This window comes from Pinus tabuliformis, chromosome 1_1, assembly GCF_031772625.1.
Source record: "Pinus tabuliformis cultivar Carrire ecotype Pingquan chromosome 1_1, CPIR1, whole genome shotgun sequence".
NCBI classification, from domain to species: domain Eukaryota; kingdom Viridiplantae; phylum Streptophyta; class Pinopsida; order Pinales; family Pinaceae; genus Pinus; species Pinus tabuliformis.
Window position 1 is genome coordinate 516,810,687 of NC_142297.1, and position 26,466 is coordinate 516,837,152.

The following is a 26,466-nucleotide window of genomic DNA, read 5'->3' on the forward strand; positions in this document are numbered from 1 at the left end:
AACCTTTGTATAAATACTTCACAGTTCGAAGTATCTAGGGTGGATTCTATTAGACATTTCTATAGACTTTTTGATCAAGAAGACCCAAAAGTTTATTGTATCAGTTGATGAGCCAGCAAGCTAGATTGATTAATAAAGATTAGAATTTTCCAAGGATTCGTGTGTTGAGCAAATTTTAGACAAGTATTTTCTTGTTTTATTGTCATTTTTCCAAAATTTATTCATAATCTTATATGTGTTTCAATCTAAATACTATAACTGCAATAATATCTCAAAACTTGTTTAAATCACACTCTGTTTTAACAGTTAAGCATTTGAATGTTTTCTTCTGATATTTAAATTAAAGAATTCTTAATTGCTCTTTGGTTTAAATTGATTTCATGAATAATCCAGGTTAAAGGATTCTTAACTGCCCTTTGATTTCGATTACCCTTTCCTTCCTCATTCATTATCTGGGTTTGAGAACCCTTAACTGCTCTCTCACCCCGAGTGAAACCCTTTCACCCCTCTATCCCAAACATCTAAAATTCACTCTGCTATCTTGCCCTTGGAACATCCCCTTTAATGAGTTAATCTAGTTTTTCTTCCTTATTAGGTGGCTCCATAGCCCAATGGTCTAAAAGACATCAATTTATCCATCTGTATAAGTAGATCCCACCACCCAATCTCAAACAAAATCAAACACCCCTTGAACAATCATAGCTAGCCTAAAAGCATCTTAACTAAAACAAAGTTAAATTTTAAAGAGAGAGTCCTCTCTGAGCATCAGGAAGGCTAGGTCCTGATCTCCAAAAGTGGATAGTGGTTACCTTTAGTTTTTCCTTATTATTACTTCAAAGGAATTATCAGAGTGATAACACTGAGCATAGCTACATCTTCTTCAGAGTCGATCAAATCGTCCATTAGACTCAAGTAACATGTCACATAATTGATTTCAGATTCCTTGCACGCCTCAAAAGCGATCACATTATGAAAGAGTACCTCTATGTGATTAGTGATATTGATGGGTGGAAGATAAATTGCGATGCTTTTATGCTCAAAATTGACCTTCTGGATGCCTCCATCGCATAGCACAAATTTGATCCCAGAATTTGTTGATTCTATGGCACAAGGGATGCATCCGACGCCATTTACTACTTTCTCCACAACATTGCGGTCGATTTGTATAAGAATGTCAACTCTTAAATTCTGCTGGATATTAAAAATCATGGGAAAGTTGATCCTGAATGAGGAGACACTCATTGAATGTGTCTGAGTCAACAAAAAGTTTCACTATTTGTCAAAGTTCCTCTGCAGCTTCAATACGACTTTTCCTGTGCAGCTATTGTTTTAAAAGTTTTGTTGCTTGGCTATAAAACCCCATGGGAAAGTTGATCCTGAATGAGGAGACACTCATTGAATGTGTCTGAGTCAACAAAAATTTTCACTGTTTGTCAAAGTTCCTCCGCAAGCTTCAATACAACTTTTCCTGTGCAACTATTATTTTAAAAGTTCTATTGCTTGGCTATAGAACCCCGTTAAAGGAGAGTTTTATATTGAAAGTATATGCGCACCCAAGAGAATGTGCCTCATTTAATGAACTTGGGTGCCATTCTTGATGGGATTTTACCCTTGTAAAATCTTGGCAATGAATTTTGGATATTTCTCAGAGAATTACGCCCTCTAAGCCATTGAGAACCAGCCAACACTTAATTATTTTTCTCAGGATTTCATTTAGCAATGGTTGGGAACTAAACACCCTCGATTAAGCATTTCAACCTTTATTCTACCATACAGAACTACTTCAGACACCAATAGAAAGAGAATTGCACACCAAAATCTCTAGAACTTCGCTCATCAAACATGCAATTACAAATTTATCTCATGGCACAAATATTTGTGGAAGAATTCATGAAATTAGTACCTTCGTGAGTTCCAAATCCTGCCCAATTTGCACCAATGTCAAATTTCGCTTCCACGCTAATGCAGAAATCACTCTACAATCTAGCTAGGGCAGCACCAATGTCAAATTTTGCTTCCACGGCAATGCAAAAATCTCGCAATCTAGCTAGGGCGGCACCAATGTCAAATTTCGCTTCCACGACAATGCAGTCAATGGCGAAATCTAGCTCCAATCTACCTAGGGCTAGTTTCTCACCACCAAAACTAATTTTCCCAATGGGTTTTTTGGACACTGTAGCCTCACAGGATTCCAAACTCTCTAAGAGTTTTCTTCTTCAAAAATACAAATGACCAAAATGAGGAGAATGCTCATTTTCCCTTTTTACAATTTCCTTTTCATTTCTAGCTTTTTATTTTATTAAAATTATTATTTTTTTCAATTTCCATCCTATTTAAAAAAATATTAGTTTTTTCAATTTCCCTTCTATTTAAAAAATATTATTTTTTTCAATTTTCCTCGTATTTAAAAAAATATTATTTTTTTCATTTTTACCTCTTACTTTATAAAAGCTAACATAAGCTAAAGTGGGAAAGGAAATTGCTTTGAAAATACAAATGACCAAAACTAGGAGAACTGTCATTTGCCCTTTTTATAACTTCCTTTTCATTTTTGGCCTTTTATTTTATTAAAATTATTAGATTCTTCAATTTCCCTCATATTTAAAAACATATTATTTTTTTCATTTTCCCCTCTCATTTTATAAAAGCTAACATAAGCTGAAGTGGGAAAGGAAATTGCAAAGTGAGTGAATGATAATGATATGTTGTTTAAAGATTACATAAGTTTTTAATTAATTTGTAAAAAAATAATAGAAGATTTATGGAAAAAGGTCTATGGATAATGTAATAACATGATCTTTATGATGATTAAGAATATTTTCACATACTTTAAATAATGTGAAGATAAGGGTTTTTTGAATTGGTCAAATATTATGAGTAGTGATAATATTTGTGGTACAAGTGCTAATATTTCCATCTTTTGGAAAATTATAAGGGCCCTCCTAAGTAGGACATGGCAATGGGTGTATTGTCTCTAACCAATTCTTTCAATTTGAGAGTTAATGTTTAGAAAAATGAACGTCTTCCTATGTGCTTGAACCCTCTATACCTATTGACAAAAGGTGATGTTCAAGGAGTGTATAAGGAACATGTGGTTTTCTTGTCCTCTAAGGAAGGTTTTTGGTTCATTGGAAATAGTAATGATGTAAAGTCATTAGAAGTTTAGGAAAAATGTGTTCTTAGTTGTGGGGGAATATATTGCAATCAACCAAATCCTTGACCATTTTTTATTTGAGCTTTTAAGAACTTGATTTTCTACTATAATTGGTGCATAATTGAGCCCAATCGAGGAGTGGCTTCCTACCACCATTATTGGGAATTTTCCAAGAAGGAAGGATCCCTATGAAAAAATCTTTCAAAGCGAAAGGGTCTATTTTTGGGGCTTGCTTTGATATTTTCTTCCAAGCTTACAGGCCAATGATATGATATGAAACAGGGAAGGATTAAAACCTCCACAAAGGTCTCATTGCCTGAAGGAGCTTTTGAGACCAAAAATATGTGAAATCTGGAAGTAATTTGAGGGCAGCCACCTTTTCGATTATTTCAAGTAAATATCTCATGTATAGTATCTGCATATGTGGCATGCAATTCTTGCATGAGGTCAAGGAAGAGCTACGTATTAGAGTCCAGTTTTTGCAAGCCACCTTTTTTTCTTCCATAAATTTAATGATGTGGAAGTTACCCACTATTATCCATAGGTATTTTAAAGATATGGAGTGGAGATCATTCAATAGAGCTAGACCACATGCATTTGTAATTATACCTATTGACTTAAAACTTTTGAATTGAAAATAACATGAAAGAATGCATGGGGCTATAGTTAGATTGGTGATGGTACTTTCCACGGGATTTCATATAAGAGCTAGCCTCCCTACTTTTCCTTTTTCATCCAATTCCACTAAAGCACTACCTTTCTACATTTCTCTAGGATTTCACTTACACGATCGTTGGAGAATTTTGTTTTTTGTAGTATGAGTACTATAGGGATTTCCTTATGTTTTTAACCTTCTGGGAGCCTCAACTTTCCTTTTTAGTTGAGGCCCCTAATGTTCCATGTGATTAATTTCACTAAGAATGATGGGGAATGGAGTGGAATACATCTGTCATAAGAGCCATCTTACTTGAATTGGCTAGCATCTCGCTCACTTCTTGTATGAGGTTTTTGTTGCTTTTTTTGCCATTCTTTTTTTCTTCCTTGTGGTGCTTTGAGGGTTCTTTGAAGTTATGAGTTTGGATGCAATATATTGACTAACCTTATCTTTGAGAGGTAATCGTTTTATGATTATAGAGTTTCAAGTAGGGTTGATGCAACATCTACACTATTTGTTTAGGATTGTTTACAAATATTTTCCTTTTATCTCTTCTACCATGCTTGCCAAGGTTGCTTCTTCCACATACATTTCTTTTGCATCATCCTAGGTATCTCCTAAAATTGTTTTTTTGCTTCGGGTTTGTCTTCTTGTGGCTCTTCTTGGTTGGTTTCTGGTGCCTTTCTTTTGATAGAGCTTTGATCTATATTTGGATCCACAAAGTTTATTTCTTGTGATGGGTTATCCACATCTACACCATTTTTTCCGTTATTGTTTGCAAATTTTTCCTTTTAACCCTTCCACCATGCCTGTCATAGTTACTTACTCTACATCCATTTCTTTTACATCATCCTCCATATCTCTTGGAATTGTTTCTTTCTTTTTGGGTTATCTGTTCATGGATATTCTTCGCTGGATTTTGGTGCTCTCCTTTCTTTTGATAGAGCTTCTATATGTATTTGGATCCACAGATTTCACTTCTTGTATTTATTTATCTAACATTTCCATCTCCTCATCTAAGATAGTTTATCTTTTCTTTTATTTATCAACTTCAATTTCATGAAGCAAATGAGATATTGGGAGAAAAAGTCAAGGAACTTGGAAAATTGAAAGCGGTTGTTGAAGAATTAATGGAATGAAAAACTAACATGAATGTGGGTAAATGAAATGGTGGAGTTAATCCAAAACCATCAAATAATGTAAGAATTATATGTGTAGACTATTTAATTTTTTATATATGTTTGACGTATGTTTGGCAATAAGTTTGAGTTTGACCTTTGTTTTCTCCTCTTAATCTGCCTCATAGCCCCACATATGTTGAGAGTATTTTTGCAATTATGTTTAGAAGAAATCCAATACTAAAGAAAGAGGTGGCATTCTCACCAAATGCAAAAGGGATATCCAATTGTAAGATGACCTTGGTTAGCTTTGTATTGAAGGAGAAAAAAATGGGTTCAAAAGGGGATGAACCTAGATATGGATAGCTTGAAAATTGTGCCATTCATGTAGTTGAGGATTGCTTGTGTCAGTTTAAAATATACTTAGAGCAACATGGAGATGAACCTTACTTTAATCTTGTGAACTTAGATGCACTTTTGGACATTAGAAGAACATATTGTTTCCCTTTGAAAGAAAATGCGTGGAAGATATTTGGGAGAAATGTGACTATCCATAAAATGTGGATCAAATATAGAGACTTTGTGGCTCTTTTCCTTGGACCCTACTAGTTCTTGGAGGTTCTATTTGGAGGGGTTAGTAGAAAAAAACCTAATATGACCAAGAATATTAGTATTAGAGAACCTATTGATTTGGGAGAAACGCTTAGGGGTTGTTATTGGGAAATCTAGTGTCCAGTCGTAGCTGCTAGTCCCACTAAGACGGGTAGCTATCTTAGAAACAAACAAACTAAAACTACTTTCGCTTTCCTTTATGAGAAGTAGATAAGAGGGGAACAAAGGATACCAACCTCAGTCTTGCTCTTGGTTCCTTACTTGGTTCCTCTCCCTTCTGATAGATCTTTTCCGCTCCTTCCTCGCTTCAGAGAGCACCTGTAGAGTCAAAGCAGCATAACACTATCAAAGTACAGAGATCTATAATCATAAACAATATAGGACCAAATATATATTGACCACACCACTGCATATATCATCAAACATACAAGAATGTGGAGGAAAACTCGAATATCTTTATTAATAGAAAGAATAGCAAAGAGGATTACAACCCATTGATCTAACCCAGCATCATCCTCCCAGCATGAAAGCCCTTCTTCACCTCATGAAAAGCTTAGATCACCCAACACTATGATGTTCCACCAAGAAACCAACAACACTTCCTTACAAAATACAAGATTCCAGCCTCTGGATCTCTGTGATGAGGGATCCATATATAGATGTTTGCAGGGGGGTGAGTCAGCTTCTGGGATTTTGATTAGTGTCCTCTCTCTGATAGTTCTTGGTTCCACTTGGAGATTCATGATCTCTTACTCATCCTTGGGCGAATTCAGAGAGGCAAGTGTCACAGGAGAAGTTTCTGGAAGATTCCATGATCATCCACCTTGCAAACTGTCTCTGCCATTTGTCTACTCTCACTCATCACACCCTATAGAAGGGCTTTCTAGTATGCATCGCACTTTTTGCACTGAGCAAGTGAGATGCATCGCACCCTTAGCACTGAGCAGTCTGTATGGTCCAGTTTTGACCAGTTCTGAGCAGTTTTCCATGGAGAACTTCTAGGAGATGATGTAATTAGTTGACCTTGTTCCTTTAGGGTGTGAAACAACACTTTTAGGGAATCATAAGCCCTTGATTTATGGACATGTATGATTGGGGTTGCAGTGCCCAAAAATGTCTATAACAGTTGCCCCCTAAAGCATGAGGTCGTTAATCTTTTGATGTCGGGTGAAATGGTTTATCATGAGGATCCGAGGTTTTTCGAACTGGAAGGCGACCTGTAATAAGATACAATACAATATATTGACTTCATAATATTTTCATGATCTAGCTGAGGCGGGCATTCCCATGCTCAGCTTTATAAATTCATTTCATGTACATAGGACAGACAACCGTCTGTGTGGCAGACTGATGATTCTGATAGAGCCATCATCCTTGGATTCTGATGATCATCTGTGTAGAAATGATGTACATTCTATGCCTTTATTTTCCTGAATATATCGCAGCCCGGATGGATGAAACTAGATCCGGGGTCTTCAAACTCATTCAATCTTTGCCCGAAGTACAAGTCGATCCATGTGAAAGATGTTCTGGAGTCGAACATGGAAAGACATCGCTTGATTACCAGCCAATGATGTAAGTTGTTAACAGGTGCGAGAGTAATCACCTATAATGATGATGACCCTCAAGGTACGATAGTACAATTCATGTGGTGTTAAAAAGGGACTTGGCGTCGAACACCATGTAAAATATTTCGGTCGAAGGCCATTGATGTAAACCTGTCGCCGGAAGTGAGAAACTTACCATTGAGGCATGCAAGCTTCAAAGTACTGAAAGGGTTGTTCCTAGGTCGACTTCTTGGATAATGAGCTGATGTCGACAAGAAGTGACCCATCATAGGAGGGCCTTAATGAATCCCACATCTACGACACAGAACGGAGAAAATGATTTTGTGGAGGTGAAAACAATCTGATGATACAAGGTTCAAGGTGGCAGTCATGAAAGAATGGAGCGTGAATGTATTGCAGCTGATGAGACACAAGTGAATTCTCTGAGCGACTTCTCTTGATCATATCGGCGACACTAAAATGGATTGGTAGCATCAACCCCAAAGCTGAATGGTACGATGGACCAATGGTAATATGACCGGTGAACAGAATAACCCAACCCGAATCAAACATGGAGTGAAAGTGTCATGTTCAAGAGCGACTTGCTACCAATAAAGTTTCTTTGAGTTTTCTTCCCAATTTTTCCCCAGTCGTTGCTGACCAGTACCTCTTTATTTTTATCAAGCTTGAGGAGGATAACATATGCTTGTTCTATAATTCTCCCTTCGGGCAAACCCGTCGCTATGTTTTAACGAGCCTAGCGACAGTGAAACTCGTTCTCGTCTATATGGCCAAGTTTGTCGCTATTGATTTTAATGGGTTTAATGACAATGATAACTCGGCCCTTTTTCAATTTTAGAGAGTCTGAAAATGGACGAAAAGGAAACTCCAATAATCCTTTTTTGTCATATAATCCCTTAGGTCTGAAAAAGTGTAAAATAATACGAAAGGGATGAATTTTCGATAGTTTTAACGAGCCGAACAAGACAAGCGCTTGATATTTTTGTGTAATAATCCCTCGGGTCCAAAAAGATTAAAATCTAGAGGAGGGATAACACTTCTGATAGCTGTAACGAGTTGGAGAGGCCAATTGCTCGGCAATATTTTCATATTTTACAAGTCATACGATATAAGCTTAAAGGAGACTCATTTTTTGAGGAACGAGTGATAATTTCGGGTAGCAGCTGATTCCAGGTAAGGTTTGGAATTTTCCAATCACGGCAGTGTCACAAGGATGGCTAACAGAATCACTCATCGCAGTTGTTCCTCAAAAGGGTAAACAATCAAATGGAGGTGTATGATCGGATTAAAACAGAGTGGAGGTGATGATGAGAACACGACCAAGGCTCAAAAGCTGATGATAATGCATTCACAATGGTTATTTACTGGAGTTGGATTCATTTTTTAGTGAGCTTAAACTCTGGGGGAAACATTTTCTCATTGCTTAGGTTTAATTTTTAACGAGCTTGAACTTCACATAAAAACTGCTCGTGATAATGGTCATTGATTATTCGATTCACCGCTAACATTTTGTTCCTTTAATGGTCGTACTACCTGTTCAATTACTTCATCAAATCGATTAGAAACGAAAATACATGCTTGAAAAATGAGTTAAAACACTAATACCTTACTCGAATTACGTGAAAAGTAATTTAAAAGTGGTTTTTACCCCTCATTTTACCATTTCATTTGAACTTGGGTTTGTTGGAGCTTTGGAGGTGTTTTCCCCCTTGATTTTCACTAGCTGATTCCGGGAGATTCTGTGGACGATTCTCGGCACTGTCTGGACCAGGTAGGAGCTAAACCTGAGATCTTTAGTTGCATTCCTTCCTTTTTGAATTCTGAGCATGTTTCCCTGCTTTCCTGAGCCTCTGGGGTTTGAACAATTCGCTCTGGCCCCATCGCACCCTTCCTATATCGAAAGGTGTGATGCATACTAGACTGGCCATTGGCCAGTCAGTATGCATCTCACCCAGTACACTGCTGGGGTGCGATGGGCGCAAGGAGGGAAACTTTTGCACTGTTTTCTCATGGAATTTTGCCTGTTTTTTGCCAAATCAGGACCCTGACTCTTCTCTTGTTTGTTTTTTAGAGATTCATCAGAGCAAAATGGTTGTTACATGGTGAGAACGCGAGCATGAAGAAGAGGACATGGTTGCCTTACATGATCCGGGTACGGTAACTACACTGCGGAACTGTGGTTTGCTCAAGTTTTTCCACATCTCTAGCATGAGGCAACAAATCAACTTGTTGCAATATTTTCTCGATGCATGGGATCATACCAACTAGGTGTTCCAGATCAGAGGCAAATCCATCCCCTTGACTGTCATGGACATCTATTTTTTGACTAGTTTATCGAGGCATGGTGACCCTCTCTCATTATCAGGTTCCGCCCGTGGGGGCGAATCCATGAGGGATTATATTCGCCGATAATGTAGAGAAGGATCTCAGCCGAGTAGGGACGGAAAGATCGATATCCGAGATGTCACTGACCGGTCCTTGAGGACCATTCTGTTCACTTTTGCTAGACTGGTTGGTAGTGCGGCTCTCCACTTGGCTAACAGGTCCTCTATGCAGTACGCCTTGGAATGCCTCGAACCAAAGGTGCTCAACTGGTGTGACGCAGTACTCCCAGTGATAAAAGAACAACTGACCAAGGTGAAAAATGGAAGATCCAAGAATTTTGGCTATGGTTCTATTTTGACCGCTTTTGCCTTGGAAAAGATCCCACTAATGCAGCCACAGTACATTTCACTTGGTTTGCCTCCACCGACTGAGCCATGGATGCAGAGATGGGTTGACCTTATGGCCCGACATGCTGGTCAGTCCCAGGTAACTTTCTCTGATGCCTTCTTTGAGTGGTTCAACCGTTAGGAGATGGTTTATGCTGAGTGTCCATATTTTGGTATGGATTTCTGGGGTGACCCAGATTTGCTGTTGTCGGCTGGTGAGCAGTGGGGTGTTATAGGTAAAATATCTGACCATATCTCTGTTTATTGTTTTTATAGTGTTCTTATGTTGTCTTTTATCAAGACTAATCGAAACTCATGTGCTCATGCAGATGTCGGACCAATGAGACCAACAGTACGCCTGAGAGCACCAACTGTCGTTCCAGCAGGAAAGGTTGTGGGGAGGGCTATCCTTTGTGACCCGAATATGGCTGAGACTCTTGCAGCATTGCAGGATCAGGTCGAGGGTCTCACTCTTGGTATTCCGGACGTGAGGACCAACGAGCTACCTCTAAGGTTGCAGCAACATACTACTGGCGTGCCAAGTCGATGGACTAGGCTTTTACGCATGATTTCACAGGCGGTGACTTGTTATCACCAGCATCATTAGACTAGGGTGCCGCCTAGCATTTTAAGTTTTGGGTCATTTGACCGATTTTTTATTGGTCACAGAACATTATGTATAAACCAGAAACAGTTATATATATATATATATATATATATATATATATATATATATATATATATATATTTTGATTTTCGGAGCTTTATTTTGGTTAAGTCACATGATCCTGATGCAAATATTGATGAAATGCTTCTTTTTATAAATGTCGCAAATGTCTATCTAACACATAATTTTCCAATGAGTCTATTAATGTGTTTAAGTTTCTGGAAATATGTTGATATTGAATAGAATCGAACTGCCTTTCCAAAATCTTGACCCTTAGGAACATGCGATAGATAGCTGGATTTTGTACGGAGTAGATACCGGTGAGTTGTAGAATGACAAGTTGTGAGTCTAGCCTGACGACAAGTCGGCGTATGCCATGCGTGATGGCATCAGAGAGGAGTTCCATCAATGTGTTGTATTCAGCGATGTTTTTAGTTGACCGACCAATACATACCCCTTTGAAACTCACTAACTCGCCACTTGGATCAAAGATGGCCCTAGGCCGCAGAAGATAGGTTTCGTGAACTATGACTCGCTCCATCGGCATATCCAAAAAATGATTCCAATAGTTTCAACATCTGCAACAAATGCAAAAATGGATTACCTAACCAAAACAATTACCCTTAGCAAAAACAAAAATGTAGCAAAAGCATAGGGGTTACTATACTGAGTCAAGCATAGTAACGCTTAAGGTACAACCTGTTGCGGGGTTATGCCAGTGGAATCCCATCATAATCCACTAACTTGTAGGCTCCTTTTGCTAATACATGCTTAACAATATAGGGGCCCATCCATAAAGACTTGAACTTACCTGCTCCCAACTTATCAGACTCCTGGTCGTAAAGTAAGACCAGGTCACCTTCTGAGAAGACACAGGGTTTGACATTCTTGTCGAACTGCGCCTTGACTCGTTTCTTATGGGCTTCATTAGCCAAGGCGGCATCATGACAGGTTTCATCCAATTGGATTAGTTCCAAGAAATGAGCCTCCTCTTCTGAAGTTCCAGGGAGAAGGTCGACTACGAGCTTGAGGGACGAGATTTCACACTGAACTGGTAAGATTGCTTCCAGGCCATACACCAGTTGAAAGGGTGTATACCCAGTTGCATTCCTCACTGATGTCCGGTACGCCCACAAGGCCGAGTACAGGATCAAGTGCCAACTCCGTTTATGGACTCCAATCATCCTTTGCAGCATGTGCTTCAAGACCTTGTTGATTGCCTCAACTTGTCCGTTAGCTTGCGGATAATACGGAGTAGAGCTGTCGTGGGACAGTCCTAATTTGGCAGCCAACTCAATCATCATGTGTTTGCAAAAATGCGATCCATGATCTGTGACTATGGCATGTGGAACACCGAATCTAGAGACTACATGATTGAAAAAGAAAAGGGCAGTCATTTCGCCGTTGTTGTTTAATGTAGGCATCGCCTCGGCCCATTTGGTAAAATAGTCTACTGCAACTATGATATACTCATGCCCCCCGGCTGAGGTGGGGTTACATGTCATGAAATCTATGCCCCATTTAGCGAATGGCCCAATAGAAACTACTGGTTGTAGAGGTGCGGGTGTTATTCTGGTTTTGCGATCGAATATTTGACAGGCATGGCAACTTCTGACTGCAGTTATGCAGTCTTTGAACATTGTTGGCTAGAAGTTTCCTGCTAGTAAAATCTTTTGAGCCGTAGCGTAACCAGATTGATGCCCCCCACATGCGCCTGAATGACAATCATTCAGGACTTTCTCGGCCTCCTCATGGGTGAGGCACCTCCGCAGAACTGTATCGATACCATGACGATAAAGCGTATCATCGACGATAATGTAGTCTTTTGCTTGGTATCGAATACGTCGTTGTTCTGAGCGGGAGGTATTAGACCTATATGTTTGGGTTTGGAGATAGATTATTATATCTCCATACCACGGATTGCTTGAAGATATCAGAAACAAAGTTTTGTCCACGATTGCTTCTTTGGATGTTGCATCGTTGGATGACGATGGGAGATCACATAGTAACTCTGTGAAAACCAAGGCTTTCTTCCACTTGGATTTTATGAACTCCAGATCAAAATCTTGTAAAATTGCTATCCATTTTGAATATTTTCCCCCCAGCAACTGTCGCGACAATATATAAGTCATGGGGTTGCAATATGACAAAATGGTAGTTTTTCGAAAGAGGACATAATGTCGAAATCTCTGTATCGCTTGAACAGCTCCGAGAGCTAGCTGTTCAACATAGGAGTACTTGCTTTCCGTATAATTTAAGTTTCAGCTTAAATAATAGGTAGGATGTTCAGTTCCATTCTCTTATTGAACTAAAACCATTTCTATGGTTGTATTTGTTGTAGCTAGATACAAGTTAAAGTCTTTTTGATAATCAGGAGCATACATTAATGATGCTTTTATTAGGGATTCCTTTAAAGCATAAAAGGAAGCTTGCGCGACCTGATCCCAGATGAAGGGTACTTCTTTTTTCAACAGACGAGTATAAACTTTAGCAAGTCTAGCGTAATTTGGAATGAACCTCCTCAGAAAGTCTTCTTTCCCTTGGAGTTTCTAAATCTGAAGAAAATTTGAAGGTGGAGGCAAATCAATGATTGCCTGAACCTTGCATTGGTCGAGACGAATTCCGTCCTTCGAGACCACAAAACCAATTAAATGACCAGAACTGAAAAAAAACACACATTTGTGTGGATTGAGTCGTATCTTGTAGTGTCGGCAACGTAGAAATATCTCTCTTAAATGCTGCGGATGATCGGTCCGCTTTCGTGAATGAGCCAGAAGATCGTCGAGATATGGTTGAATGATGTTCTTGATGTCATGGAAGGCATAATTCATTGCCCTCTGAAATGTTACCCTTGCGTTCTTTAAACCAAAGGGTAGCTTGCGGTATGCGAATGTGCCCCACGGGCAAATAAATGCAGTCTTTGACTGGTCCTGTGGGCGGATATTTATTTGATTATATCCGGAAAATCCATCCATAAATGAAAAGATTTCACATCCGGCGCATTCATCAATTATCTGGTCAATGAAGGGTGTAGGGTAGTTGTCTTTTGGACAAGCTTGATTTACATCCCTATAATCGATGCACACTCTAATCGTTCCTTGCTTTTTCATTATAGGAACAATATTCGATACCCAATCGGTTAGAGGAACCAGGTAAATAAAACCAGCATGGAGAAGTTTTTCAACTTCTGCCTTGATGGCAGCAACTTTCTTGGGGTGCACCTGCCGGAGCAGTTGTCGTATTGATTTGACATCTGGATACATCTTAATTTCTTGTTCAACTATGCTCGAGTCAATGCCTTGCATTTCGTCATATGACCAAGCAAATACATCTCTGAACTCGCGAAAAAGAGCGTAATATATTTCCAATTCTGAAGAAGAACAAGATTTGCCGACATATTCACTACAAAATCTGTTTTGGTCGAGATATTGATGGCGATAGTCTCTTCAATATTGGACAGGTTTCGCTCAGAATCCACTGTATTTACAGTATTTGATAGAAAATCAAAAACTGAGGGATGATTAAGGTCACTGGAACTATCTTCCTTACAATCCGGAAGGTGGGAACGATGGTGGTAATCTTCCCATGGTGCCCCATCAATCATCATTGACTAAACAATTCATTTGTCTGTAGAATGTACTTGTGACCAAGGATCTGAGGGGGTGCCATATTCGTTAGACCTATCTATCCAAATGCCTGATGAGCGTTGATTTGGGTTTGCCTCCCATGCCAAAAACATTGATTGCTACAATATTTCTATTGGGCTTGGAGGCAATACCTGTAGATGATCCATGCTAATATTGTTTTCAGAGATCTTTTGAATAGAAGATACCATATTGCAGGTTCCCACCGTGGCCACTTCCACCAGATTGTTTGGAGGTGGTAGGGCAAAATTCCCCATCAATGTAGGGTCTTTTAGTAGGCCTACTCGGATATTTTGAAGCGAATGAGGGCTTCCGTGGATCATCGGAACACTTCCCGTAACTTGTGAACTGTTGGGGAGAAATGTTTGTTGGTAGACGATTGTAATTCCTCCTTGGAAGGGAAATGCAATCCTCCTGAAGTAGGTCGACACAACGACAACCATAGCATATATCCAGGGCCTTCCCAGTAGGATGTTGTAATCGAGGTTTCCGTCGATAACTTCAACATCAATTTCTACTGTTTTGCCCCCAGTTCGACTTGCAAGTTACTTAATATCCCATATGGGGTGTATGTTTGTCCATCAAATGCTTTTAATGTCGTTGACAATCATGACAAGGGTGGAGATCCTAAAGTTTTCCAGCAACTCATCGACATAATACATGTAGATGCCCCCTCATCAATAATTGTTCGATGAACAGTTTTGTTGAGGGATTTCACTTGAATAAGGAAAGCTAGTTGAGCTGGTAACTGAGGGTCATATCCTTTATGATTAAAGGCCACAAGATTGGAATCCGTTGGGTCGATCCCACCTATTGCTGATAATAAAGCTTGCTTTTGGGAGGGGAAATTTTGCAGTACCTCAAGTGTCGACATAGTGGACGACGATTGGGCCAGATCCTCCACTATATTATAATGTTGTGCTGCTCTGGCACGAGGATTAAATGTTGATTTGTGTACTACTCCCTTCGGCGGCTTTATCGTTAGCTCAAGAATGATGGGTGGCACAACTTCGGTCGAAGTTGTTGTCAAACTACGAGGTTGATCATTAGCCTTGTTGTTCAATAGCTGTGGATTCCCGTAATCTTTATTCCTTGTCGATATCAAAGCATCATTTTGCTGCTTCGAAACAGACAACATTAGCACTTGGGATGGGGAACCATTGTCACTAGCAACCAAATTTGTTCCTGGATTTGGAAATGGATCAGTCAATACCACCGAGGTTTTTGAACTCTTCAAGAATTTTCTAAGCTCAGCTTTATGTGGACAATCTTTCGTCCAATGATCCTCATCACATATAAAGCATGGATGACTTGGTTTCCTATCTCCATAAGGGTTTGCGGAAGATTTTTTAGGAGATGACTCCTCCTGTTTCTTCTTCTTCCCTTTCTTTTTGTTCTTGCCTCCTGGTTTCTTCGGTTCTTTGCCTTTGTCAGTCGACACGGCATTTACCTCCGAGGCGAGAAGTTCCTCATTTGCATTGTGACTTGAAACCATACGAGCCTTCTTTGATGCAGCCTTTACGGTTTTTGTGCTAGTCGTACCTTTCACGCCATTGCCGGCATGAGAGTCAGTTTGTTCAATTTAGGAGGGGGAGGAACGGAGAATTCTGGTCTAGGAGCATCAGGGATTTTATCGTAGAGCATGCTAGACTGAGTATAGATCAAGTCTAGATATTGCGCACGAGAAATGACTTGCTCTTCAGTGACGACTCCTCCCTTTGCCACATCTTCTGTAATAGAAGGTAACAATGACTTAATAAACCATTCAGCTAGCAGCTGATCAGGAACATATATTTTTACCATTCTACGACGACATCGCCACTCATGAATATGATCGGATATGTGAGTGACCGTCGTTTGTTTGAAATTGGTAAGAAGCTTTGTTCCCGTTTCGTACCTTATGGGTAACTGAAAATGGGTTAAAAAGGTTGTGGCTAGGGCGCTGAAGTTATCAAATGAAGCTCTAGGCAATTCGATATACCATTTTGCTGCCGGAATAGTTAACGTTCGCTGAAAAAGGCGAAGCCTAATTGAATCATCGTTGAGAGTGTTGGATGAACACCACAGATGAAAGGTCATCACATGATTCGACGGGTCTTCACCCAGATTTCCATTAAATTTAGGAATATCTAACGGAAGTTTATGCGGAATCGTCGGCCACCAAGGGGTGTAAGCAATTGGATCGTTTGTTAGCTGCTTTAGATCCAGTAACTCTAAAGTCGCCACGAAGGGCAACTGTTGATTCAGGTTCAGCGAAGCATACCCAGGATAAGATGGGATTGCCTGAGCAGTTGGTCTTTGCATACCAACATAATACATTTGATGCTGATAACTTTAGTAAGGTTGATGGGCGTAACCATTTTGATATGATTGATGTTGACCATTTTGAATATATGGTTTCCCATTACTTGCAAATATTTGTTGCTCAGATCCTCGGTAAGCTTGTTGGAATTGCAGTTGTTGATATCGTAGCAGCCATGGTTGTGAAACCATGTGCTGTTGTCCAATACTGGCTATTTGACCAAGATGAGGGGTAATGGTACCCGTTTGAGCCTGGGTCATTCCAGTTAAGGAACCACTAGTCAGTGATTGCGGTTGCGTCGCAGAGACAAGAGGCTGTTGTATTACGACCTGAGAAACTTGAGGTTGGCATACAACAGGAAACTCTTGTACTTGCGACACCGTCACAATAGCCGACGTAGTGGGGGTATTTGACACCGGTAGACTTTGTTGCATTGAGTATACAACTCATGGTTGTTGAGGCAGTATTGGCACCCAACTGCTGGATGTAATTCCAACATAACCCGAATTTTGTTGTGAACTCTCGTATGGTTGTTCTCCTGGAGGAGACAATGAAAGGGCATACTGCCCCCCATATGGCGGAAATCCAGTGCTCAAAGGAATGATTTGCCTTTGGGGACCAAACTACCCAAATTGATACTATTGCGAAGGATCAATTTGCTGAGACTCAACATAAGAGATTCCAGACGAACAAACAGGAACAGACAATACTGTCAAAACAGCGCCTGGATGGACTCCATCTAGCGATTGAGAGCTAGTTGGGACAGATGGTACGCCGGCGAACATTGTTGGAGTAGCACTAGGAGGTTCTGTCGATGCTGTGTTATATGACACAGTCCTAGATGTTGACGGTTGTTCAGACATATCTAGTCTATCCAAAAGATTTCCTAGTGATTATATAGGAACTTCCAATGACAGGAGACTAATTTCTGATGAAGAAGGATATAGGGTGATCTCCACTCCAAAATGCGATGGAGTATTAGATGGAGGATCCTCCACAAAATCTTCTATAGCAATCAATCTAGGTGGAAGAGGTAGACCGTCAGGTCCGTAAAATATTTCTGGTGCCAAAGAAGGTATAGATTCTGCAGCGACAGATGTTTGGGGAATAACACCTTCCAAATCAGCTGTAGATGGAGCCGGTTCAGGAATAGAAGTGTTTACCGTCACACTAGGATCAGTTCTAATGTCCTCATGTGGTTGCGGAACTTCTTTTGTAGAGGCATGGATACCGAAAATGGTTGGAGTAACCAGAGTCTCTGAGGATGTCGGAACACTTGTTCCAACCAAACCAGGGGACTTTGATCTGGTTAAACGAGTTCGCTTTGTCTGGGATAGTTTCGTTTCCGGAGTCAAAGACGGTTGACTCGTAATTATCCGCGAATGACAGGGTTTCAATTAACTTTCTTCCACGATTGCGGATTACTCGATCAACTAAAGTAAATGGGAAAATGATTCCGAATTAAATGAATTTTAGACGCTTTCACACAACTTGCTTTTTCAATTTTTAAGAGTCGAGAAAGAGAAAAAGATGACTCTAGTTGCCTTCGATTTTTAATGAGCCTGAAGTGACAAGTGCTCAGATGGACCTTTTCTTTTAAGGAGTCTGAAAAGGAATGAAAGAGACTACTCTGGAAATCTAGACAGAGGGATTACAAAACCAATCGCAAAACTACAGAATACTTTTTACGGTACGGCAATCAATATTCCCGAATGCTGTGTTCAGTGCATTGCGATCAATAGGGCAAAAAACACGGCTTCCTAAGGATAAAGGATATATCCTATTGTGGTCTCCTAGTATATACTCGACGGTACGTGGGAGCACAAGTCCGTACTGGCACTTGTCATCTCAAAGAGGAGGAATCACCCAACCAACAATGAAAGCGATAGTTACCAGGGTTTACGACGCCGGAATACGTCTCTAGCCTAGACTTCTAGATGTTGTGCGTTAACTTCCAAAGCGTTTTTATGTTCATTGAATTTATTTTACAGTTGATCTTTCTTAAGAAATTTTCCTTTCAGGTTCACCGCGTGATGTAGATATACAATTCCTAAAATGAAATCTAAGATGATAGACGATTGTTTAATCTTCTTTTTGCAATGAAAATCCTAGCTACTAAGGAAAGAGAAATGAGATTCTTTCAACATAGAGCAAAGAGCACACACTAGATGCACTGTCCTAAATCAAACCAACAAGCAATCTAAATGCAAATGCACATGCATGTATTTGTTTTTGCTTTCTTAATGTGTGAATGACAGAAAGAATGTTGAGTACAAATCTGAATTATCTTTTCAAAGCGACAGTACTAACAAATTTCTCTTCAAAAACGAAAGGAAGATAATGACGACACTTTGCGATTTTGAATTGAAAACTACTTTCGACACTTGAAAAACCACTAATTCAAATCAAATACAAGAGTAACAGTATAATCGACCATCAAGAACAATAGGATCCTTTTCTTTGACTGAAAACGACACTTGCAACACTTCCAAATCAAAAGACGACAGTTCGATTATGCTACTTCTTTGTAAAAGAGAACTGTAAATGGTGCACAATACATAAAAACATTCACAATTCTTTGCACGATGGAGGTGGAATAATGGAAAGGAAGGGAGTTTCCATAGTGGTATACTGATCACAGACAGCAAAACTCCTGAATAGAGCTGAAGAGAGTGAAGAAAAACCAAAATCTGAAGGCAAAATTAGCCTTTTCTGATCATCGCACCTGTAACACAGGGAAACAGGGATGCATCTCACCTACTGCACACGGGAGGTGCGATGCATCCAGATTTCCTTGAAGAGAGGGTGCGATGGTACAGGGACGAGACTTTACTTGGTCTTTGGTCACAGTTTGCAGCTCAGTTCAGGGATTTAGGCCGAGCTAATGATAGTCAGTAAATAGAAATCACAGGGGCTGATCTAATGAGGTTACTAGAGCCACCACCAGGGCAATTAGGATGTTTGCAAATCAATTGTTCAGTTTATAAACAAAACCCGAAGATGGACTGAAGCAGCATTGATCTACTTTGCACTTGCATAGCAAATGCAGTTCGAAGGCTAGCTGGCTTAACTTCAAGCTCTGTCTGTAGTTTATAAAGCAAACAAATATAGACAAGCAAACAAGCTATTCGCTCCCCAGTGGAGTCGCCATTTTGTTATCGGGAAATCTAGTTTCCACTCAGAGCTACTAGTCCCACTAAGATGGGTAGCTATCTTAGAAACAAACAAACTAAAACTACTTTCACTTTCCTTTATGAGAAGTAGATAAGAGGGGTACAAAGGATACCAACCTCAGTCTTGCGCTTGGTTCCTCTCCCTTCTGACAGATCTTTTCCGCTCCTTCCTCGCTTCAGAGAGCACCTGTAGAGTCAAAGCAACATAACACTATCGAAGTACAGAGATCTACTATCATAAACAATATAGGACCAGATATATATTGACCACACCAATGCATATATCATCAAACATACAAGAATGTGGAGGAAAACATGAATAGCTTTATTAATAGAAAGAATAGCAAAGAGAATTACAACCCATTGATTTGACCCAGCGTCATCCTCCCAGCATGAAAGCCCTTCTTCACCTCACTCTCAACACTATGATGTTCCACCAAGAAACCAACAACACTTCCTTACAAAATACAAGATTCCAGCCTCTGGAACTCTGTGATGAGGGATCCATATATAGATGTTTGCAGGGGGGTGAGTCAGCTTTTGGGATTTTGATTAGTGTCCTCTCTCTAATAGTTCTTGGTTCCACTTAGAGATTCATGGTCTCTTACTCATCCCTGGGCGAATTCAAAGAGGCAAGTGTCATAGGAGAAGTTTCTGGAATATTCCATGACCATCCACCTTGCAAATTGTCTTTGCCATTTGTCTACTCTCGCTCATCGCACCCTACAGAAGGGATTTCTAGTATGCATCGCACTTTTTTCACTGAGCGGGTGAGATGCATCGCACCCTTAGCACTGACCAGTCTGTATGGTCCAGTTTTGACCAGTTCTGAGCAGTTTTCCATGGAGAACTTCTAGGAGATGATGTAATCAGCTGACCTTGTTCCTTTAGGGTGTGAAAAAACACTTTTAGGGACTTAGAATCCCTTGGTTTATGGACATGTATGATTGGGGTTGCAGTGCCCAAAAATGTTTATAACAGTGGTTCTAGGATTTAAGGGGTTTAACAGTTTAGGAATCAAGGGTAAAGGGAAAAGGGTTAGGGCTTAGGGGTTAGGGGGTTGAGTGCCATGGGGTTGAGGTCTATATGGGTTAGAGGTTAATGGCTTAGTGCTTGAGGGCTTAGTGGGAGCCTATGTGTATCTCTTTGATGGATGAAAGAGGCTACTAGAAGACAGATTGGAGCTTAGGGATTGGCCAACCTAGAAGAGTAGATTGGATCTTCCCGTATTTATTGAAGTAGAAGAGAATTAGGGTAGTGATAGGTGGCAGCCCTCCTGGAGACTCTATGTGTTTTCCTTTGATGGACTAAGGGGCAGCTAGAGAGAAGAATGGGAGTGAAGGACCAGTAGGACAAGATACGACAAAGAGTATGTAACATGATTGTCATTTTACCTTGTATTCCATAGACTGTTGTATTATTCAGATTGGTTTAATATAATAGTGATTGGGTTGTACATATTTGTACAATAGTTTTGTAAAAAGTTGTGTATACTTGTGCATGTGTGATTTACTGTTATTTATTTTCCGCAGTGAAAAGTTGAGATTCTAAGATTCTATCCTAGACCCAAGATCATGGAAATTTAATAGTATTTGCTAGTTAGCTAGAAGTAGCCTATGTGCATGGATTGAGGGAATTAGATGAAGGGTCTTGCAGGTGTTTCAAGCTTAGGACAAGCAAAGAAAACTAGATTGGTTTCTAGTGAAACAAAGTTGTATTGTAAGATATCCATTGCTCATTTTCTATCAGTAAAATTCTTAAACAAGGATAAGGTTTTCCCGGTTGAGTTCCCTAGAAAAATTGTGTTTTGTGATTGTGTGACTGTTATTTAATTATGTTCTATTTTGTTGAAATTAGTAGAGAAATTATGTGTCTTGGTGTTACAATTTAGTTTTAGAATTGTTCACTACAACAGTGCAAGGATTTTTTACATGGTATTAGAGAAAGGAACAAAGTAAAGACCAGCATAAGTTGATCCATATATCACAAGAAGCAACACAATCATAGGAGAACTTCTGAAGCAACCATAGCCTCTTGATCAATCCACATCACCATTGAATTTCCCAAAATTCTTGAAGATCATAATTCCACAGGAGTGCCTAGTCTTGCTAATCACAAAAAAATATGATTGAATTTATAAAATCTTGTCAACCCTAACCCTCCCTTCTTCTCCATAATTTGATATACAAGTTTAAATTCTTTGAAATTTTAAAAATAAAATCATAGAAATGAGATCAGAATAATACGTTTGAAACGTATCCATACACCTTGGAGTTCTTTAAGGTTGCAATTTTATCCATATGCAGTCAACATGTTTTCTACTCCAAATTGCAGCAAAAACCTCCAAATCCAAATCAGGAGAAGAATATCTCAATTAAAGCTCGAAAAAGAGCGAACCCAAAAATGCTCAATCACATCCAACTTTTAATGCATTTCACTAGGGTAAAAAAGCTCAATATACCCTACTATATTTTCTGGAGCATTGATAAGATGGCCTATATTGTCCAGAAAAGAGAGTATGAACATCAAATGAAGAGTCTCTTTCATCATTCCATCATTAAAATCATAGTCCTTTATCATCTCAAAGAGCTCAACATTGTTGGTCAAACCAATTTCAGGAAAAGGGAGACTTTGGGTTGGGCACAACAATGTTTTGCCAATGACTTGGTTGGGTTACAAGGTCGCAAAAATAGTAAAGCTATCTATGAGGGCATGAAAATTAGGGAGTGCCAAGGTGTGCCAATGTGTGCTTGGATTCTAGTCAAAGTAGATATCAAAGATATTCTATTCAAGGCCATTGAATTGGTTTACGAGGACAAAGTTTAGACCCATAACATTGATTATTGGAAAATCTCATTTCATTATTTCAATTGTTACAAAGTTGGACATGTTCAGACCTAGTGGTTAGAGTTGAAGGCACTTTTCTCTGACAATAAGTAAATTTTGTGTAATCTCTTTCTTTTTCCCAAGGGTTTTCACTGTCTTGGTTGTTGGACAGTGGGTCTTGTCAATAATTAATTACGTCCCACCACAGTTTTGAATGGAAGTTGATATTGTTAATTATGAGCCCAGTCATGTCTACATGAGGCATTCAAATCCTAGTATGAATTTACAGGTGACACTTCATTGTCTTAACAAATCATCTCCAACCAAATCATGAGGTGTTTCCAAGATGGATGGTGTTGCGAGGTAGATATTTAATTTGAGCATGAGTTGTCCAAGGTTGTTTTCAATTTGAGCAAAAATAGAAGTGCAAAAGAGCTAAACTCTCATTCTAGCTTTGAGGTAGTAACTATCCCTAAGTCTCAGCCAAACTCCCTTTCATTTAAGCTTTTTAAGCCTCTTTTGGTCCCCCATGGTTCCAGAGCTCTGTCTAAGCCAAAGCTCTATGTTAGAGTGAAACAAGATAATTTTTCAATGGTCATTGTTAAGGGTATCAGATTCTAGGATATCCCAAACTTGTTAGAAACTACTTTGGTAGGAAGATTTGATGGTAAGACTGTGCAAAAGGCATCTCTCACTGCATGGGTTTTGGACAATTGGATGTTAGCCCTTATATGTCAGTTTTCCATGGATTTGTTCATGGTTGGATAGGATTTCAATTTTGGCTGAGGGTGGACTATAATAAGATGAAGGAGACAAAATGGGATTGGGGGTAATCGAGCCTAGTCATGGAAACATGGTTGGTGGATTTTGATCCCGCTCACAAACATATCTTGGTGAAACAACTTTAGGCTATATTGTTGAGCCCTTCCTTTGTCTTCTAGATAGAGGAGGCCCTTCACACTATTGGCAAGAAGCTTGGTAGATTTATTTCTGTGGACCCTAATTAGTATGTTTCAATTAATAGGCATTGGGTCTAGATTCTAGTCAAAGTAGATATCAAAGAGTGTTTATTCAAGGCCATTGAATTAGTTTACAAGGAAAACGTCTAGCCCCATAAGATTGATTATTGGAAAATGGCATCTCTTTGTTTCAATCATTATGAAGTTGGACATGTTCAGACCCAATGGCTGGAGTTGAAGGCTGCCATTTTGAGGAAAAAGAGAATTTGGAAGTAAGTTAGAAACAAGTTTGAACCAAAACCTACAATTTCAAATTATCAAAAAGTTCATGTCAGGTTGGAACCTATCCTTAAGGTTTAGCGATAAGTTCGAGTAAACATTACGCCTCCTTCTGCTAAGATTAATTACCCTTCATATTCTTCTTTGGTTTTATCTCTTTATATAAATTCTTTTACTTTGATGGATTTCCCTGTTATTTTGCATTCTCCCCTCCATCTTCCCTCTCTTTTCCTTGCCCCTTCTCTTCCTAATCGTATCTCCACCCCCTTTGACCTTGAACTGTCAAGCCTCCATAAAGAGGTTAAAATTGTAGTGAATAAGCCTAAACATTCAAATTTCCCCAGCACTCTCAAGCTTAAGGTCGGACTAATGGAAGAATGTTTATCGAAAGGAGGATTAGCTTTAGAACCACAAATATCAAATGCAACAGGTTGAAAATCTCACCTTCTTAATGCACAACAAAAATCATGACAAAATATTAAAACGGGAAAAGGAAAAGGAAAATGGAATACCTTTCAAAAAGGTTGGGAAAAAATAGGAATTGTAGGAGGGAAGCCTATGATTGCAAAAAGGGGTTGGGAAAAAGTAGTTTCATAAAAAGGGAGACTTTGGGCTATGCACAACACTATTTTTCAATGACTTGGTTAGGTTCCCAAATCACAAAAAAAGTAAGGCTATCTATAAGGGCATGATAACTAGGAAGTTCCAAGGTGTACTAGGGAATGACAAGGAGTGCTAACACATGTGAGATAATTCCAAGACATGTTAGGCATGCCAAGACATGCCAATATGTGCCAGGTTCTAGGGTGTGGCACCAACGCATGTTAGGGAGTGCTAGGGAAACACAAGGGAGCACTAGTTTCAATTGCATGGAAATGAATGAATAAGAGTCTGTGATAGGGAGTGTTAGCAAGTTCCAAGTGTGCTAATGAGGATCAACCCCATTAAATTTAAGCATACTAACCCAAGGATAACACAAGGATCCAGTGACCCAAATTACAACCAGATACAAAACCCATTTCAAAATACTCAACCCATATGATTTCTAAGGAAATACATGTGTCAGATACTGAATTCAATGAAACCCATTCCAAAAGAAAGAAACAACCCGGTTTAATTCTAAGGAAAATATGTGTTGGAGCTACAAACCTATATTTTTGTCGACCCCCGGCATAAACCTCCGCCTAGTACTTGGTCTTACATGTATCTAAGGGATACAATATGGTAGTGTTGATGAACCCTACTATGGATCTTGAAGTTGTGTTTTTCAAATATTCAAAATCAACCTCCATTGCATATAAATTCCACCAAATATGATCTTTAATCTATATATATATATATATATATATATACTGTGGGGGTACAAAATCAGGTATTCAGAACCCAAAGTGTGAATACAGAAAATTGATGATTGATGTTGGAAGTCCAATAATAAGAAGTTGGGTTTCTCGCAACTGAGATTCCAAATCAAAACAAACAATCTCCTTGAGGGATTAGAACAGAGACAAATCAGCGTGTTTAACTAATCCAATATATGGGAGTTTGATGCAAGTGCTGACGTCGACTCTTGACTTACCCGACTATCAGTTACGACGAAGTTCAGATTGCAGCTGTTGTTGATGATTTTGACGGTGTGGTACATGGTAGCATTGGATGTTTGGTGTCTCAATTAACCAAGCTATGAAAACTTCGACTGGATCCCTGTGCTAGTCTGGATTGAAGTTAGAGTTTTTTTATGAAGCTAATTTTAAAATTGGGCGGGACTGTTTTATGTAACTACATGTAATGGTTCACAATGCTATTGAATGAGGTATTGTGCACTAGTCGAGTGGACTAGGAATTGGAATTCAACATTGTTATTAGATTTATTTTAGATTTGGATTAATCAAGTATTCAAGAATTTAGATAGATTAAATTTCTTTTTATTTTTAATAAGGAAAAAATTATTGATTTTCATTAATAAAAAGTAGATATATACTTTGGTATTTCATTGTTAATGTTTTTGCATGCCATATATTAGATTTTAAAATAAAATGATTAAATTTCTAAGTATCTTATTACTCTACATTATATTTCTTTCATTTCTGAAAATTGTCTACTATATCAATTTTCACAAAAAAAGCTTAAAGTTTTTTATGATGACAAATATAACATATATGATTCAAACATGACAAAAACATATCATGATCTATGAAAATTTTCATGGACGGATGACAAATAAACGAGATGAAGGAAAAAATTTCAAGGGCATCCCTTTATAAGTTAAAAATCCCTGAGTTGCAAAAGGATTCCTTTGTCGACAACTAAGTAGAAAATCCTCCTTGGCACATGTACAGTTGCATCCCTTCTTTTATAGGAGATATGCTACTTGATTCTACTTTCTATACACATTATTAGAGGCTAATGTTTTAAAGGTATTCATCAAAGATCTTATGCATTACATCGAAAAAGTAAGGGAAGGTGGTCCAAATTTTGTTCTCAATTGTACCCAATCTAGGATCATCTTGGAATCTCCAAACACAAGTAAATCTTCAATTGCAATATAGTTAGCACATAGAAGAGCCCCCAAGAGTATGATTAGCTCAACTCTATTATTTGACCCTATGCCACTATACCAACTGAAATGGAAGGTGTTGTCTGGCTTCAAACCCAAATGTGTCCCACTTCCACAAACCCTGTTGGTGGATGCTCCATATAAAATAAAAATAAAAAGTAAAAAAAATAAAAAAATAAAGTATGACCATAGCTCCATGAGTCAAAAATGTCTTCTAGGTTGTTTCTCCATCATTAGCAATATC

The 26,466-nt window shown here is 38.9% G+C and overlaps 1 pseudogene; it reads right to left on the bottom strand.

Annotated features, from left to right (window-relative positions):
* The window catches only part of LOC149214051 (peroxisomal adenine nucleotide carrier 1 pseudogene), a 75,439-nt pseudogene extending 50,479 nt beyond the window's left edge, over window positions 1-24,960 (bottom strand).
* Window positions 24,961-26,466: the final 1,506 nt, after the last annotated feature.